Source organism: Physeter macrocephalus, chromosome 14 (assembly GCF_002837175.3).
Source record: "Physeter macrocephalus isolate SW-GA chromosome 14, ASM283717v5, whole genome shotgun sequence".
Classification (NCBI taxonomy): Eukaryota; Metazoa; Chordata; class Mammalia; order Artiodactyla; family Physeteridae; genus Physeter; species Physeter macrocephalus.
In genome coordinates this window covers 104074152-104092399 of record NC_041227.1, presented here as the reverse complement: position 1 = coordinate 104092399, position 18248 = coordinate 104074152, and the positions used below count along the sequence as shown (strand labels likewise).

The 18248-nt window shown below is 48.1% G+C and overlaps 1 long non-coding RNA gene across 1 annotated transcript; it reads right to left on the bottom strand.

The window, feature by feature from the left end:
• Positions 1-626: 626 nt before the first annotated feature.
• Positions 627-2124, bottom strand: LOC114487649 (uncharacterized). The gene is made up of 3 exons (XR_003682884.2): positions 2006-2124; positions 917-1016; positions 627-715 (listed from the first exon to the last, which is right to left on the bottom strand). It is a non-coding gene; the product is annotated as an uncharacterized lncRNA (long non-coding RNA).
• Between the last annotated feature and the right edge of the window lie 16124 nt (positions 2125-18248).

Sequence of the window (18248 nt, the reverse complement as noted above, 5' to 3'; positions counted from 1 at the left end):
GCGCCTGCGCCCGTGCGCCGTGGCCGCCGAGGCTGCGCGTCCGGAGCCTGTGCTCCGCAACGGGAGAGGCCACAACGGTGAGAGGCCCGCGTAACGCAAAAAAAAAAAAAAAAAAAAAAAGAGCACTGTGTGTGTGCATGCAGGTATGTGTGTGTATGTGTGTACATGCATGTGTCCTCCCACAAGCAGGCCCTGCAAACCTGTAAAGTCGGTAATATGTCTTGGATGCCTCTCATCTCCTCTTTTAGGGCTCTTCTACCAACCCTTTGGTCATCCTCCCCGATGTCTCACAGTTCTTTTGCTAACCCCTCATCCGATGGTAACTTAGTCCCTTTTAGGGGTTGGCACATTGTCACAGTAGACCCTCAGGGATGGATAGTCACTCAAGTTCAAAAGTGGTAAATCTCTAGTGGTGGCATTTCAGGCTTTGGGACGGGCCAATGGATGTGGGAGATGTTTTAGGAGGGGAGATGTCTTATCACGCTGTGCGGTGGTTGTGTATCTGCCACGACAGCTCTCCACCACAGAACTCCCACGTGTATATCATACGCTTGCACGTATACTGTACAAATATAGTACTCACAAAACTCTCAAAATAAAAAGCAAGCACATATAACAAGCAGGTGGATTTTTAGAACATGCAACGTTTTCTAGGGAAAAAAGATTATGAAGGCATTTTCAGTGTAGAGTCTCATCATAAGGCATCCTCTCGAAGCTGGAAGAGAGGCAGGCAGAAACACGAGTTTGTCATGGAAACGCCGACGGGGCTTCAGCAGAAGGATGCTCACAGGTGCAGCTTGGAATGGCACAGCCTCTCGTGGCTTATTTACAGCCCTGCACACTGAATGAATTCTCTTTTCCTGGTTCCTGGTCCCTGGAAAGTCAGCTGGCCTTCAGGGACCTGGGGGCTTCTTACCAGAAAGGTGGCTGTGTTGCTCTGGGTGGTGGTATTCAGACTTCTGGAGCAGGGAATTGAGGGGGTCTTAGGATCAGGTTCACATCTGGGAGAAGGGCTCCTGGAGGGAGTAGAGAAAGGAAGGAGGGGAGGGAGGAGGGAAGGGAAACATACTGATTCCAAATGCTAAGCACTTGTAGTCTCAGAAGCTTATAGCATCATCTTCATGTCTTTATCACCACCAGCTGTAACCCAGTCAGTTATAAAATGTTATTTCCACGTAACAGGGAAGGCAACAGGCTGGCAGCTCCCAGAGTGGGAGCTTACACCTGCATCCTTGGGGAGACTAGGTGGCCGGGTGGTGTAAGGATTAGGAAGCTGACCCTGAACCCACCACTTCTGTTGAGGCCAAAGCCCTAGAGCAGGGCACAAAGGCCTTCCCTTGACAGCAGAGAGAAAGCTGGGAAGGCATTTCCTCCTGGGAGAGGCTGTGTAGCGACCATCCTTGGGTCTGTCAAGGGGTAGATGACTGACCACAGACCCTGTTCTGTGGGCACTGGGTCCCTGAAGACATGGGCTCTCTCTTCTTTTAGGCTGGGCCCCAGGAGTCCTGGCAGGAGCCAGAGAAAGCCATCAGCTGCTTTAGGGAGCCCATGGGCAGGACCTGAGAGGCTGTGGTGAGGATGGTTGGGAAAAGGAAAAGGGGGCTTCTACCTAGGGGAAGTTTCCATTCGGTGGGGAAAGTATCGTTCTTTAGGGGCTCCCAATCCAATACAACAAGAGCTCTGCACACGAGGAGTCCAGGGGAGACAGAGGAAAGAAGGCACAGTCCATGCATTCCAAGGGCTCACAGTCTGGAGAGAGAAAGACCAGTTTCTTCCATCCTGGCCACAGCCTGTCCCACCCTGGACCGCGGCAAGAGCTGGGGTGAGACAGACGCCCCCAGCCCTCTCCTGCACACCTGCGTGGCCTCAAAGCATCCTCCTGCAGCCCTTTCTGTCAGAGCTGCCGCTCCCCACGCCCCCCAACCCCCTAGGCCTGCAGCTTTGGCAGGCCCAGCAGCTCTGCTGGGAGGCTGGTTTGCAATCAGGGCTGCTCCGATCGGCCCACCTTTCCTTTCCCCACCGGGAGCCTTGGGAGCTTGGGAGACATTCCAGCGCTGGCTCCGACATGAATTTGCTGCTCCGTGCGCCAGGCGATCAGAGCTGAGTCCTCTCCCTTTTCCCTTGGAGGTGTTGATAGTAACAGCGGAGCCGAGCTGCCAAGTTGGCAGGAGAGCAGAGCGCCTGTGCACTGCGGATGGAGGGGGCGGGGAGCGGCAAGCCGGCGGAGGGCTGGGCCAGAGAGACAGTTTGTTTATCCTGAGATCGAAAGGGGTCCCTCCAGTCTGGCAGCCAGCACCTTGCACGAGGATGGGAGACTACAGAAGAAGGTGGAGGCCCCAGGGGAGGCCTGGGACAGTGATACGGGGTGAGGCATCTGGGAGGCTCCCAGGAGTGGGTGCTGCCAGAGTCTGTGGGAGGGACCTTCTGGCTGGGCCCGAAGCCACCAGCCAGCCTGGCCCCCAGGGGGAGGATAGAGATCCACCTTTGTTCCCGCTGTGATGAAGCAGCTGTGGAGTTTCCAAACAGAAACGGACCTGGGGTGGGGAGCTGGGGAGCTGAAGCTGCTTCCTACCAAAGAGGACCTTAGGAGGGTACCCATGCTGTCAATCAAACAGACCTGGGGCCAGTCATCTGACTTCTTTGAGCCTCAGAGATGAGTATCTATATACTTCAGAGCTTTGTGTAATAGCAATAACTTACCTACAGCTTACTGTATGGCAGACACTGTTTGAAGAGCTGTCTGTCTGTGAATGTACTTAATCTTCCAATGGCTTCATCAGGTGGGTGCTATTATTATTCCCATTTTATTAATGAAGTAACTGAGGCCCAGAGAGGTTAAGTGACTTGCCCAAGGTCACAGAGCTGGTGAGTATCAAAGCTGGGCTTCAGCCCAGTCTTGTGTCACTTAGGCCATGTTCCCAGCCCTTACACAAAACTGCCTTCATAGTGCAACAGAGTTCTCAGCGTGGTGCCTGGCACAGAACAAGTGTTTGTAAAGGTGAGCTCTCACTGTGACTCCCCAAGAGCAATTCCAGACAGGGGATCCAGGCTCCCGACCTCCTCCACAGGGACTCCATGGGTCCCTAAGGTTATCTTCCCTTCCATCTTTGGTCCGTACTACCTCGCTTATCCTAGGGGGGAAGATTCCTCCTTTGGCGTGAGAGCCACTGGCCTTCCCTCTCCCCCGCTTCTGCCTGCCTGCCGCCTGCCCGCCGGAGGCTGAGCGGAGCGGAGCAATTCTCAGCTCCCTCCAGTTACCCTCAGCCTGCAAAGAAAACATAGTCTGCTGTGTCTGCTGCCAGCTCGTCTCTGGTGACAGCCATAACCCATTTGCTCAGCGCCAGCCCCAGCCTGTGTTGTGAGTAGAGCCGGAAGCTGGACCCCAGCCTCCTGCAGGAGATCTTGGGCCAATCATTTCAAGGCTGGGCCTTGGGGGCTGGTCAAAGGGAAAGGCAGACCAAATGATTTCTTGAGGCCCTCTTGGCTCTAAGAGCTATGCCTGAAGGTTGGTGTGCTGCGTTCACAGCCTCTTCCTAGGGTAGGAAGTCCATTGTATAAACATGTTTCCCATATTTGACTGCCGGGGGGGGGGGGGGAGGAGGGTCATTAGCGCCGCCTTGCAAATTAGTAACCAGCTTTCCAAGACAACTAAACTGTGCTACCGGCCGCCCTTGCCTCTTAGGAGATACCAGGGAATGAATCCTTTGCCACTTTCTGGGCAGCCAAATCTGCCTCCAGTCAGTCAGCTGTGACGTAGTCAAACCAGAGCCAAGAGCCTGGACTACTGATTTGCTTCCCAGGCCTGAGTTCCCCCCCGGGACAATTAAACCCCAGCCATCGTGGGGGAAAAGAACTGCAGAGCAGATGTCTCAAAACAGCACTCTTGGGCTTCCCTGGTGGCACAGTGGTTAACAGTCCGCCTGCCAGTGCAGGGGACACGGGTTCGTGCCCTGATCCGGGAAGATCCTGCATGCCGTGGAGCGGCTGGGCCCGTGAGCCACAGCTACCGAGCTTGCACTTCTGGAGCCTGTGCTCCACAACAGGAGAGGCCGCGACAGTGAGAGGCCCGCGTACCGCGATGAAGAGCGGCCCCCACTAGCCGCAACTGGAGAAAGCCCACGCACAGAAACGAACACCCAATGCAGCCATAAATAAATAAATAAATAAATAAAATTTATTAAAAAAAAAAAAAAAAAAAAAAACCAGCACTCTTCTGCTTATGTGTGCTGGGAAGCGTTGTGGGTACGCTGAGTACAGATTCACATCCTAATTGTTTCCTTCACGTAATGACTGCTGACAGGAGGAGACCAGGTGGGGTTGGGAAGCTGGGGCTGAAATTTTGCCATGGATAATTCAGGAGGAAATGAAATCGTCTACATTTTATACTTAGAACAGAGAAAGCAGGGATATGATGTCTGCTAGTTGGAAACCTTTAATTAAAGGAATGTTCAGTCCCCAGGGATCAGCTGGAGCACCGTGGCCAAGAATTATGAACAGAGAGGCCGTCACAACCCAATAACTCCCTTCTCTGCACTAACTACCCCAGCAGCCCTTAGGCATCTTTAGGCCTGGGCCAGGGAGCTGGAGGGGAGACCAAGGCTCCGAAGCAGAAGACAGGTCCTGAGATGTTGCGAGGTGCTCCCAGAAGGCAGTCGCCCATCATCACACAGGGCTGACCGCCGTCTTGGTCTTTGGGGTCCAAAATATTGAACTTGCTTTGTTGGAGATTTGCTTCTTCCTAGGAGAAGAATATTCTTCTGTTGTAACAGAAGTCAGAGAGAGAAAGGGCTGCCTTGCAGTCAGCTTGCTGACATATATCTGTTCTGTAAAGTTACAAAGGTCTTTATCCATTGCTTCCAGAGATGCATGTACTCTGTCCGAGAGCCTGAGGGGCGCATATACAGTGGATGACAAAGAGTCTGGCGGGGCGCGGTATAGAGGGGAGACCCCAGAGGAGTGGGGAGCCGCTCCCTTCCTCGTGCTGCTGATGCCAGTTGGTGACAAGCAGTAGCCAGAAGAACGGTAGGAAGTCAGGAGAGGTGAGAAGCAAAGAGCTGGAGCTGAAAGAGAGGGAGAGTTTACTGTGGGTGAGAGAAGGAAGGTAGGAGCCCCAGGGAACTGGGAGGAGGGAGACTACGGCCAGGAGAGGGAGGGCCTCCCGGTGGGGATGGTAGACAGAGGGCCCAGGCCCCAGCCTTGACCTTCTTGGATGGGGTACATGGCGGGCCAGCCTGGAGGCAGGGAGATGCCCAAGATGGCCTGTAAGGTTTCCTTCCCTCTGGAGGCCTCTGTAGAAATCCAGAATGGGTGAGCAGAAGTGGGTTGAGGTTCGATTTTCCTTAAGAAGCCCTGAGCTGGAGACAGGATGCATTGACTCTTTATTTATTTATGAGGCTATCGATTCGAATGCAGCTTTTCCACGGGATCCCGAGGTCGCTGGAGTTGGGAGAAGAAAGCTCTCACCAGTTAGCTTCCTTTGCCCTCTAGATACCAGGCGCTCAGATAGGCTGCCCCCGCCCTCCCTTCCTTCCTCCTCCTCTCTTCACCCCTTCTGTCCTTCAGCCCTGTGCACCCCGAGGGTTGGGGGCTCCAGACAGACCCTCTAGTTTCCTCTCTTTCTCAGGTCTGGCGGTTCTGGGTTCCTTCCAATATTTAGGGCACACTCCAGCACCCCAAATCCTAACAGCAGGGCATTGCTTCACTCAAGCATAGATGTTACATTTCCAAGCTGTAAAAGACCTCCGAGATCCTCCCAGCAAAAACCTTTTGTTTCACTGAGAAGAAAAGAGGCCAAGGGGAAGTAATTTCCCCAAAGTTGCGCAAAGAGAGTGGCACACCCTGGACAAGAACGAGGCCAGGCATCTTCATTCCCCTGATGAGAACCCTTTGAGCTGTGCCACGTTGCCTCCCAGTCTGGCCCCTCAACCCAGAGGCGGGGATGCCCCTGATCTGGGACTCACTCTCTGAGACCTTTGCCCCCTTTTGCAGTCTCCCAGCAGGGCCTCTCCTAACTTCGTTTTGCACTTGATGAATCTTTGCTCTCAGTCTGCCCCACTCCGAAATAGGATTGAAAAAGTTCTATATAACCACAGAGGAAAGTGGAGGCTGGTGATAATGACTAGGAGTCTGCTCAGCCTCACCTGGCCTTAAACACCCTACATTCCCACCTCCCTCCCTACTGGCCACCTTTCATGAGGCCTCTCCCAGCCTTTGTGCCCCAACATCAGCCTTCAGGTGGGCCGAGATGCCCACGTCTACTCATCCTTGTGAAAGAAGATGGCTCTTCTCCCTCAGCCTTGATTCCAGAGCTCAGTCTGCCAGAGAGGCAGAAATAAGCCTTTCTAGGTGGGTAGAATGCAGGAGACAGGCCAACAGTGCACCAAGCCCCAGGGGCTGCCTCCCCATCTTTGGACACCCTGTAGTTTGGCCCAACCGAACATAGCTCTAAAGATGAGCCCCAGGGCTTCCCTGGTGGCGCAGTGGTTAAGAATCTGCCTGCCAGGGCAGGGTACACGGGTTTGAGCCCTGGTCCGGGAAGCAACTAAGCCCATGCGCCACAACTACTGAGCCTGCGAGCCACAACTACTGAGCCCACGTGCCACAACGACTGAAGCCCAGGAGCCTAGAGGCCGTGCTCCGCAGTAAGAGAAGACACTGCGATGAGAAGCCCGCGCACCGTGACGAAAAGTAGCCCCCGCTCGCCACAACTAGAGAAAGCCAACGCGCAGCAACAAAGACCCAACGCGGCCAAAAATAAATAAATAAAGAAATTTTATAAATAAATAAATAAATAAATAAAGATGAGGACCATTGCTCGAGGCAAGGTGGGCACTCTGCCTTCTTAAGGTTGTCTGTGTTATTGTACTTTTCCTTAGGTTCATTTTGGCATTCGGGGTTCCAAGGTTTAACCCCAACACGATTTACTGGCTTCATCTCTTCTTTCTTCCCTTCTCACAGGCAGCAGCCAAAAGGAATTCCACACAAGCACCACATTTTCTTCCTGTGGCCTGACTGTTCTGGAACGCCCTACCCTCCTGCTCCACACGTGCAGAAAACCTGTGTTCTAAGCCACGTTCCCTGATTCTAGCAGCTGACATCCATTGAGCTCTACCAGGTGCTGGACCCTGCACTTTATCTTCACAATAACCTCAAAATTCTCCCCATTTCTCCAAAAGTTACACAGCAAGTGGCAAAGTCAGGATCTTAACCCAGGCCTGTGGTCTCCAGGGTCTATACTTTCAGCCACTACACTTTATTACCTCTCAAGAAACGGCGACCCTTTCCAAAATTATCTTTCTCTTATCTAGGATTTTATCTGCATCTTCCTTTTCTCGCATCGCTTTTTGATTTTTGACTGCAACTGCTTAGATCATATGCTTTCACTCTCTCACTAGACTGTGAGTCTTCAAAAGTAGGGCCTGGGTCACATTTGGTGTGTCCCCAGCATCAGGCTCAGTGCTAGCACATGGCAGGGGGCCATTAAATCTGTTTCCAATGAAAGAATGAATAAACGACCAAATGGATTTGAATCACAGTGAGGGCTAATGTCTGCCCATGGTGGAGCAGGGTGTTGGAACTAACTTTTCTAAAGGCCCCAGCTTCACATTTCCTTTTTAAAGGCACCATGGGAAATGAAGGGAACGGAAGCGTTTCATAGGTGAGTGAGAACAGGAACACAAACCCCTGCATGTCTGTAATTACAGAGCTTCTTCATGCCGGCTGCCGCTGGCAGCACGCTGGGGAACATGTTTTCAGTTAGCCTCCAGGTTGGGAACTGCAGGTACTACCAATTGCTTTGTGTGAGCTGACATGGCTGTGAAAGGAAAAGAGAGAAGAGGATAATAAAACCTGGGAGCGATGGCTTTGCCAGGTGCAGGGTCTGCCCCGAGAGAAAGGGCCTCCAGCGTGCATCCCACCTTCAAGACCCACTGGGCAGGGCGGAGGGGACTCTAGTCACCCTTTCTGTGCCAGACTCTTTTGGGATCAGGGACTCCACATGGAACAGCCCAGGGCAGGGTGGTCTCTGGCTGGGTTAAGGGCAGGGTCAATCCACTGGGAGTCCTTCTAAGTTGAGAAGGGGTAACTAGAGGCTCTTGGGTGCAAGGCACTGGGCAGAGGACCTGGAGTGTGGTCATCATCTACACAGGGTGTGTGCCTGTGTGTTCATACTCTCCTGAGTGTGTCAGAAGCAGTGAGGGAACCCAAAATCGGACTGTGCTTCTTTCAGGCCCCAAGGTTAGGGAACCACCTGGGCAAACTTTCTCCAAGGTTCTTCTCAGGACTCAGCTTTTCTGGTCCAAGTTTAGAACGGGCAGATCAGGCTTCTGGGCGTGGAGAAGCGTGGAGGGTGGTTTCCACTCTGCCTTGATGTAAATCCACTTTTGACTGAAGCTCTGGGTCCCCATCCCCCATCTCCTTCACTTCTCATCTCCTGAAAGGGAATCTCCTGAGAGGCTCACACTTCATTAGCAACATGCACATGGATTCTCCTGGTGCTGGGTAAACAGACACCCTCCTCAGCGCCTCCCCCTATTCCTACCCACCTCACCCCCACCCAGGAGGAAGCTCATCTCTGTGAGAATCCTCAGCATAGCTCTTTCTGAAAATGCTGGGGACATGCCAGGGAGCTTTCCTGGGAGGAGAGTCAGTGCTGTTTGCCCTTGCTGGGACGGAGGACGGGACAGCGGTGGCCTGGCTCTCCACAAATGGGTCTGTGCAGGCCTGGCACAGAATCGAAGACCAGGCCCATGTTACAAGTTTCCCTTTGCCTCACCTCCCAAACTGGGAGCTTAATGGTCACTGGGTGGCGAGACTTAGAAGTCATCTAGTCTGGCCCGACCCTGAAACTTTGTTTATCTGGCTTTGGAGTGAGTCATTCATTGATTCAGCACACGCTTGTTGCCTACTGACCACGTGCCAGCTCTAGGTGCTGGGGATACTACAGTGAACATGACAGGCACATTTCTGATCAGTCTGGAGAAGGACACAGTTAGCGGGCACAGTCATTTGGGGGTGGGTGGGGTGAGGTCAGGATAGAGAAGTAATATGGGAGCTCAGAGAGTCAGGGTAGCTGGGAAGAGACGGATCTAAGCCAAGGCTGGAGTGATGAGTGGAGCATTAAGCCACCCAAGAGGGGAGAGAGCGTAACAGACACAGGGCCCAGAGGCTAGGGAGCACCTGGTACATTTAAGAAACTGAAAGGAGTGCAAGGGGAAGGTGGAGGGAAGGAGGAGGTGGTGAAAGATGAGGCTGGAGGGCAAGGCAGGGGCTGGGCCGTGGAGGGCTTGAAAGCCATATTGAGTGGAAGGAGCTTTAGCCTAAAGACAACGAAACGTTTTCAGAAGATGCGTGACGTGTTCAGATCGGTGTTTCAGAAGGATGCTTTTTGCTTTTGTGTGGAGCAGTGCCATTTGATAGATATATAATGAGAGCCACAAATGTAGTTTTATTTATTTATTTTTTAAATGAAATTTATTTATTTTTGGCTGCGTTGGGCCATTTGATAGATATATAATGAGAGCCACAAATGTAGTTTTATTTATTTATTTTTTAAATGAAATTTATTTATTTTTGGCTGCGTTGGGTCTTCGTTGCTGCGCATGGGCTTTTCTCTAGTTGCAGAGAGCGGGGGCTACTCTTCGTTGCGGTGTGCAGGCTTCTCATGGCGGTGGCTTCTCTGGCCTCAGTAGTTGTGGTTCGCAGGCTCTAGAGCGCAGGCTCAGTAGTTGCGGCGTGCAGGCTCAGTTGCTCCGCGGCATGTGGGATCTCCCCGGACCAGGGACCGAACCAGTGTCCCCTGCCTTGGCAGGTGGATTCTTAACCACTGTGCCACCAGGGAAGTGCCACAAATGTAGTTTAAAATTTTCGAGTGCGGGAGAGGCCACGGCAGTGAGAGGCCCGCGTACCGCAAAAAAAAAAAAAATGTCTAGTAGCCACATTAAAAATGTGAAAAGACAGGTGAAATTAATTTTAAATAATATATTTTATTTAATCCTATATATCAAAGCTATTATCATTTAACAGAAAACTTAAGATACTTTACATTTTTTTCATATTAAGCCTTTGAAATCCAGTGTGTATTTTGCACTTACAGTGCATCTCAGTTTGGACTAGCCACCTTTTGAGTACTCAGTGGTCACATGTGTTTGGTGGCTAACAGGTCGGACAGTGCAGATGTAGAGAATGCATTTGAGAGGAGCAGGAATGGTGAAGTTGTTGCAGGTGACCAGGAGGAGGATGGTGGCCTGGGGATAGAGACAAAGTGACAGATTTCAGAGATATGAGCCCCAGGTTGTCATCCCAGGCTTGGACTTAATACCTCTGAACTCCTTTTATCTGAAAGAGAAATCTTGTTTGGGCCATTTTACTTGGGGTTTCCCCTCTACTCACGGCTGGACCTAATTTTAATGAAAATAGCACCTAAATGGAGATGTCCAATGGACAGTTAGATCTGATAGGTCTAAATAGGCAGAGAGGTCTGAGAAAGCCACATAGAGATTTGGGAGTTCCCAATCCGTATTTGGTCCTTGAAGCCATGGCAACATATGAGATCTCCAAAGGAGAATGTTCTAGTGAGGAGAGGAAGGATCTAGAACAGAACTCTGAGGAACACCAACACTTAGTATGGGCAGAGGAAGAGGAGCCTGCTGAGGAGACTGCAAAGGAGCAGCCAGAGAGGTAGGAAGGAAATCAGGGAAGTGCTGCACCACGGAAGCACAGGGAGGAGAGAGTCTCAAGGACGTGGTGATCAACAGGGGTAAAGCCTGCTGTCTCTGCTTGCTTCTAAGCATGAGGAGGCCACCAGGGAGGCTGAATAAATCAACCTAGGCTTCTGTTGTGGCCCCAAACTCCAGCAAAGGCTGGTCATGTCATCCTCCAGCTCAGTGCCCTTCAGTGGGCTCCAAGTGTTTTAAGGACAAAGTTCTAGTTCCTTAGCACATCCTTTAGGCTCCTCCAAAGTCTGGCCCTAGCTTTTCTGTCCAGCCTGTCTTTTCCCCAGCACACTCTGTCCCTGCCAGGCCTGGCTTCCTACCATTCCCTGCCTTGGCTTGAGCGCTTCTCTCTGACTGAAGAAACTTCCCTCCTTCCCTTTTTCTCCCCCAATCCTGCCATGCTTCAAGACTTACCTCAAATGCCAGCTCTTCTGTTCCCTGACTCTTCCAGACAGAAGACCCCCCAACCCCAGCCCCCCACGAGCATTTTTCTCACTCTCAATCACAGCCCTCATTGTAGTTCAGCCTGTGTTAAAGTTGGCTGTGTTCATGTGTGCCTCCGCAGCTAGACGGTGAGGTTGGACAGTTTGAGGCTGCTTCTCGCTACTCAGCCCTGTCCTCGGTGCCTTCCACATAGCTTGTAACAGATGTTTAAGAAATGTTTACGGATTTAATGGAACTGTTGTCCCTCACAGCCCCCAAGTAACAATGTGGTCTCTGTCTTTTTTGTCATATTACTCCGGGGGGATGAGGGAGACACTAAAATAGAGAGAACCCTGTTTTAGAGGGAAATAGACAAGGAGATGAGTTTGAATCTAGCTGCTCAAAGGAATAGTCCCAGTCTGAGCTTCCCCTGACCTAAGCAGCTTGTATCATCTGGGTGCTCAAGAAACACCTTATTAACAGAAAGGCAATAGAAAACAGTTAGTGGAATTAAAAGTTGGTTCTTGGAAGAGAAGAACAGAATTGACAAGTCTTTTAGCTAGACAGACTAAGAAAAAAGAGAAGACTCAAGTTACTAAAATCAGGAATGAAAGAAGAGATCTTAAAGAAATAAAAAGGATTATACAGGAATACTATGAACAAGTATATGCTATGAAATTAGAAAACCTAGATAAAATGGACAAATTCTCAGAAAGACACAACCTACTGAAACTACTTCAATAGATAATCTGAATAGACCTAAAAGAAGTAAAGAGATTGCACTAGTATTTTCAAAACCTCCCACAAAGTAAAATCCAGGCCTAGATGGCTTCACTGGTGAATTCTACCAAATGTTTAAAGAATTAACGTCAATCCTTCACAGTCCAAAAAATAGATTAGGAGGGAACACTTCCAACTCATTCCATGAGTCCAGTATTACTCAGATACCAAAACCAGACAAAGACACCACAAGAAAACTATATATCAATATCACTTATGAATATAGATACAAAAATCCTCAACAAAATACTAGCAAAATGAACCCAGCAACATATAAAAAGGATTATACATCATGGCCAAGTGTGATTTATCCCAGGAATGAAATATTGGTTTAATATTTGAAAACCAATGTAATGCACCATATTGATAGGTTAAAGGAACCAAGCCATATGATCCTCTCAATAGATGCAGAACAAGTATTTGAAAAAACTCAATACCTTTTCATGATAAAAACACTCAACAACCTAGGATTAAAAGTGAACTTCCTCAACTTGATAAAGAGCATCTACGAAATCTAACATTAGACTTAATGGTGAAAGACTGAAATCTTCCCCCCTGAGATCAGGAACAAGACAAGGATGTCTGCTCTCACCAATTCTATTCAACACTGTACTGAAAGTTCTAGCTAGGACAATTGGCAAGAAAAAGGAAAAAAAGGGCACTCAGGTTGGACAGAAAGAAGTAATACTATCTCTATTCATAGATAATATGGTCTTGCATGTAGAAAATCCTAAAGAATACACACACACACACACACACACACACACACACACACACACACACAAAAACTATTAGGGGTTAATGAATGAGATCAGCAAGGTTGCAGAATACAAAATATAATATACAGAAATCAATTGTATTTCTATACACTAGCAATGAACAACCTGAACATGAAATTAAGAGAATAATTCAATTTACAATAACATCAAAAAGAATGAAATACTTAACAATATATTTACAAAAAGAAATGCAAGACATGTACACTGAAAATTATTTCACATTATTGAAAGAAACTAAAGAAGACCTAATAAATGGAAAGAAATTCCATGTTCATGGACCAGAAAACTTAATACTGTTAAGATAGCAATACCTCCCAAACTGATCTATGATACAACATAATCTCTATCAAAATCCCAGCTGATTTTTTTTTAACAGAAATTGGTAATCTGGTCCTAAAAGTCATATGGAAATGGAAGGGACCCAGATTAGACAAAGAATCTTGAAAAAGACAAAGTTGGAAGACTCACACTGCCAGATTTCACAACTTACTGCTAAGCTACAGTAATAAAGACAGTGTGGTACTGGCATAAGGATATATAGACCAGTGGAAAAGAATTGACAGTCCAGAAATAAGCTCTGACAATTGGATATCTACATGCAAAACAATGATGTCAGACCCAAACACAAAAATTAACACAAAATGGATCATTTAGCAAGAGCTAAAACTCTTAGAAGAAAACATAGGACACATCTTTGTGATCTTGGGTTAGGCAATGATTTCTTGGATGTGACATCACAAGCACAAGGGACAAAAGGAAAAATAGGCAAATTGGTCTTCATCAAAATTGAAAACTTTAGTGCTTCAAAGGTCACTATGAAGAAAGTGAAAATACAATCCATAGTGTGGAAGAAAATACTTCTGAACCATGCCTCTGATGAGGGTCTGTTATCCAGAATATATAAAGAACTCTTACAACTCAATAATAAAAAGACAACTTAATTTTAAAAATGAAAAGATCTGAACAGACATTTCTCCAAAAAAAAAATACACAAATTGGGACTTCCCTGGTGGTCCAGTGTTAAAGAATCCGCCTTCCAATGCAGGTGACGTGGGTTCAATCCCTGGTCAGGGAACTAAGATCCCACATGCCACAGGGCAACTAAGCCAGCGTGCCACAACTACTGAGCCCATGTGCTGCAAACCACAGAGCCCACGCGCTCTGGAACGCGTGCACCACAACTAGAGAGAGAAAACCCACACACTGCAACTAGAGAGAAGCCTGCGTGCTACAATGAGCCGCCACAACGAAAGATCCCGCACGCCTCAACAAAGACCCCGTGTGACACAACTAAGACCCGACGCAGCCAAAAAAATAAATAAAATAAATAAATATTAAAAAAAGAAAATACACAAATTGCCAATAAACACATGAAAAGATTCTCAACATCATTAGCTACCAAGGAAATACAAATGAAAACCACAGTGAGATACCACTTCACACACACTAGGCTGGCTGTAATCAAAAAGACAGATAATAACAGGTGTTGGTGAATATGTGGAGAAATCGCAACCCTCACGCACTGCTGGTAGGAATGTAGAATGGTGCAGCTGCTTTGGAAAACAGTCTGACCGTTCCTCAAAAAGTTAAGCATAGAGTTACCATAAATCCCAGGAATTCCACACCTAGGTGTATATCTAAGAGAATTGAAAGTATATATCCATACAATACTTGTACATGAATGTTTGTAGAGGCATTACCCATAATAGCTAAAAAGTGGAAACAACCCAAATGTTCACCAGCTGATGAATGGCTAAACAAAATATGGTATGCTCATACAATGAAATATTAACCAGCCATATAAAGGAGTGAAGTACAGAGTTATGCTACACCATGGATGAATCTTGAAAATATTATACGTAGTGCAATAAGACAGTTGTGAAAGACCATAACCATATATTTTATGATTCCATATATATGAAATGTCCAGAATAGGCAAATACATAGAGACAGAAAGTAAATTAGTGGGGTTTGGGGGGAAATGGAAGAATGACTGACAATGAGTATGGAGTTTATTTTTGGGGTGGTGAAAATGCTCTAGAAGTAGATGGTGGTGATAGTTGCACAGCTCTGTGAATATACTAAAACCCACTAAATTGTGTACTTTAAAAAGGTGAAATTTATATGTGAACAATGTCTCAATAAAGTAGTTATATATGTGTAGAAATATATATGATTATGTTGAAATGTAAGGTGGGCCTCCATTTCCTAGTGGGAAGATAATTTTTTTTTTTGCCAACTGAAGTATATCACAATATACCTGACAAGGCAAGGTTTTCCTCCAAAATTTTCCTCTGAAAGGATGGCAAAGTTGTGCAGACCTCATTTTTTAGAGCTCCTTTCATCATTTCCCACCTCACCCTAAGGGACTGAGGGTGAGAGAGTAGAGTGTTTTTATGACTGGGGATGAGGATCTCCCTCATAAATAACCTTGGCTCCTGCTCTTGAGACTCTCCAAGGTAGATATCTGTGGTTTCTAACCACTCTCTTGCTTCTTGTAACTGCATGTAGATTTTCCTTCTGCCAGCTATCCCCCCCTCCATCTCAGAAGGTTTACCAGTCTGGCTGCCCTTTATTTCCATGGCCAAAATATGGACTTATGACCCAGTTTGTCCAATCAGATGCCCTTCCTTGGGAATTTGAATTGAGAGTCGGGTGACTCAAAGAAAAAGCCAGTGATTTGCCACACTGGGATGCCCTGTGGAAACTGTTCCATGGTTCCTGCTTCCTGGAGTCAGGGGAGCTATTCAGGTCCTGTTTTCTTCTTCAGGTGTTTCTTGCACCCAAGAACCTAACTTCATCTTTTGGATATTCAAGGGCTGACACATTCCACGTCATTGTCTTGGTTCTCCCGCAGCAGGGGCAGGGTTCCTCAGAACTGTCCATACAACGAAGGAGGAAGACTCCTAAATCCTAAGGAGTCATGACCTAGAAACCACTAGCTCCATTGGAACATCTTTTCTTTGGCTCCTTCTTGGTGACCATTTGCTTTATAAATTTATGTATTTATTTATTTTGGGCTGCATTGGGTCTTCATTGCTACACGCGGGCTTTCTCTAGTTGCGCTGAGCGGGGGCTAGTTGCGTTGAGCGGGGGCTACTCTTCATTGCGGTGCGTGGGCTTCTCAATGCAGTGGCTTCTCTTGTTGCTGAGCACGGGCTCTAGGCGCGTGGGCTTCAGTAGTTGTGGCTCGCGGGCTATAGGGTGCAGGGTCAGGAGTTGTGGCGCATGGGCTTAGTTGCTCCGAGGCATGTGGGATCTTCCTGGTCTAGGGCTGGAACCCACGTCCCCTGCACTGGCAGGTGGCCCACGTCCCCTGCACTGGCAGGCGGATTCTTAACCACTGTGCCACCAGGAAGACCCATGACCATTTGCTTTAATATTTTAATTGAAGCTCTAAACATTAATTGAATCTTAACTATGTCAAGTTGCTTTGTTAGTTGAGGGAGTAAAAGATGAACAGAATTATCTCCCAACTTTGGTGGGTGGTGTGAGTGTAGAGAAATGCTCTTTGAATTCTGACCACATGGACAGACAGAAAGAACAGAAAAGGGGCATTTAAAGTTGGCCTGAGGTAGAGGCTCCTAGCCTGAGAAAATTCTCCCATCCACATGGAATGTGCCCTTTGGGATGGGGTATTGAAATAAGAGAATCATAGACTTTGGGTCTGACAGGGACTATAGAAATGACTTGACTAGAGCCAAATTGGGCTTAAGACTTCTCCTTTGACTCCCAGTCCAGTGCTCACCTCACTAGCTCCCAGTCATGTGGTTGACCTTGGCTGGCTCCTCTAAGTTTCAGGGGATTGGAAAGGAGGAGGGGCAACATTTGGGGCTTGGTAAATGGTTGTCTAGGGAAGTATGTCTTGCAAGGCCACCCAAGAAATCAGCAATGAACTGGAGCAAATTCCAGTAGTTCTAGTCACACTGTTTCTTCCTTAAGTTTTCCCAGTGGGGACTTGGCAGAAGGGACTGATACCAGGGTTTGCACTGCAGTGTGTCAATGTGTGTGTTCCCATCCTTTTCCATCCTCCTGGAGCTCTTGAAGCAAGTCAATAGCAAAAGGGCTTGGTGAAATGACCTCTGTCACTGCCATGGTCTCTTTTCTGTAGGTGACCTAATCAGCTGGGGTGGGAGAGCCTTGCTAGTCTTTACCTGTAAGGTGTAAGGATATCAGGCAAATAACCAGAGATTGTGAGAAGGAAATCTATTCAGAAATCAGGCCTGGACTTTCCCCAGGGCTGACAATGATTTACCTTAGTTAGCAACTTGCACTGGGCAGGAAGGGCCCAGTGTAAATAGTGTGCATTGCTTGTTCTAGGGAAAGAGACAGAAGAGCCTAGACAAGGTTCTTTGGGTGGAGAAGAGATGAAGTGTGTCCATCCAAAATGTATTTTTCAGCCATTAATGGGCATGATCAGTTTAACTAATACTTACAGAGAATTTCCCATGTTCCAAGAACTGTCAGGTTCTGCAGCCCACACATAAATAAGACGTGATCCCTGTATGCAAGGAACTACAGACAAACATAAGACCAACAAGATTAATAAAATGTGGTGGGTGATAAGCCTTGGATGTTACCAAAACATAGAGGAGGGGTATGCTTCCCACGTGGGATTCAGGGAAGGCTTCCTAGAGGACAAAGAGCCAGGAAAGAAAGCCACAAGCCTCACAGGCAACAGAACCACATAAACAAAGGTGTGGAATTTGGGTCGGGGGTGGGGGGGAAACCACAAGCAACAGCTGATGGTGTTACTAGAGCCTGAAGAGGGAGGATGGGAAGTGTGGGGAGATAAGGAAGAGAGGCTGGGCTGTGTGTGGCTGGGAGGGGAAGTAAGTTATGGGAAAGAGCATGGGTCTTTTTTCTGAGCAGGGAAGAGGGAAGTGCCTGGGAGACATGCATTTTAGATAGATCACAGCAGTGTGGATTTGGGGAGGAGTTAAGAATGGGGGCAGGGAGCCTACTGGAAGTGATGATGAGTACTAGATGCAAGGTATTCACAATGAGAATGAGGAACTCCTTATGAAAGGGGCATGGACTGGAGACATGGCCAGGAGGTGAGTGATGATAGAAATGTGGTAGGGAAGGGAGAGACACAAATCCAAAGGGGACCGCAGGCTTCTGACTTGGTACCTGGGTGGATAATGGGGTGAGGAACTGAGGTAAGAAATGCAGGAAAGGGGGGCTTCCCTGGTGGCGCAGTGGTTAAGAATCCGCCTGCCAATGCAGGGGACACGGGTTCGAGCCCTGGTCCGGGAAGATCCCACATGCCGCAGAGCAGCTGAGCCCGTGTGCCACAACTACTGAGCCTGAGTGCCACAACTACTGAAGCCCGTGCACCTAGAGCCCGTGCTCCGCAACAAGAGAAGCCACCGCAATGAGAAGCTTGTGCACAGCAATGAAGAGTAGGCCCCGCTCATCGCAGCTAGAGAAAGCCCATGCACAGCAACGAAGACCCAATGCAGCCAAAAATAAAAAAATAAATTCAAACAACCCAAAAAACCCAATGCTTTGGAAAAAAAAAAAAAAGAAAGAAATGCAGGAAAGGGAAATA